Source organism: Cynara cardunculus, assembly GCF_001531365.2.
Source record: "Cynara cardunculus var. scolymus isolate 2C chromosome LG 16, CcrdV1, whole genome shotgun sequence".
Lineage (NCBI taxonomy): Eukaryota > Viridiplantae > Streptophyta > Magnoliopsida > Asterales > Asteraceae > Cynara > Cynara cardunculus.
In genome coordinates this window covers 9201868-9203036 of record NC_037543.1, presented here as the reverse complement: position 1 = coordinate 9203036, position 1169 = coordinate 9201868, and positions in this window count along the sequence as shown.

Sequence of the window (1169 nt, the reverse complement as noted above, 5' to 3'; positions counted from 1 at the left end):
GATAAATTTTTAAACCCAACTTAAAATAAAAAAATATATTTTTTTATTAATGCAAATGGATTTGCAGATATATCAGATAAATTACAAAAAGAAAATTTAAAATATTAAATGCCTAACACATTTTAAAGGTGCCGACAAGGCTTTTCTAATGGTGTAGTTTGTAGAATTAAATACATAATTTTAATTATTATTAGTTAAAATTATCATTAATTAATGAATATAATGAGGGTATACAATGAAAATGGAAAATATAGGAAAGATAAAAAGGAAAAAGACAAACCACAAGGACCAAAATCATAATTCACTTTGGTCATATTTGGTCTAAATAGGTCATAATTGGTCTTAATTATCCTTAATATGTCATATTTGTTTTATATATATTACATTTGGTCTTAGTGGGTCTTCATATTTAATCTATGTATATCATAATTGATTTTATCGGCATTTAATAAGTCTTCTTTAGTCTAATAGGTCATGTAATATTGATGAATGGTGTATGTGTACATAATCTGTATACATTAATGAATTGTATAAGAACACTTCTAAAGCCATCATTCTTTTTAAATCACGGTTTTAGAAGGATCAAGAGAGTAGTAAAATATTATCCTAAATATCTACGTTTTTTTAAGGAATATCGAAGGCATGTAGAGTTAAATGTGAAAAAAGATGAAAATCATATAATGAACATACATATCCAATTATTTTGGACGTGATCATCACTACTTTTCGATTTATCACAACATTATCACATTGTTATCACAGTAAAGTCATAAAAAAAGTCTATGATTTATCAAAGCATTATCACATCATTATCGACAATGGAGGCAATGATATAAGAATTCTTCAATGATACTGACAACATGTAACGGATAAATAAAAATTTAAGATAACTATAAATTGTTGATAAATACTAATTTATTTATTTTTATTCTACTTTTTATAATGGGTTAATTAATATTTTGACTCAAACTATTTCTATCATTTTCGTGAAATACGAATGTTCTCGTTTAAAACAATGCCTTATAATGCATATAATTATGCATAATGTAAAACTATCATGATCATTTATAGTGTATGCATTAATTATATAAATATATACACCATACACAAATACATATATAGTCTTATCTACCTATAAATACATATATACTAGTTAGCTATATGATATA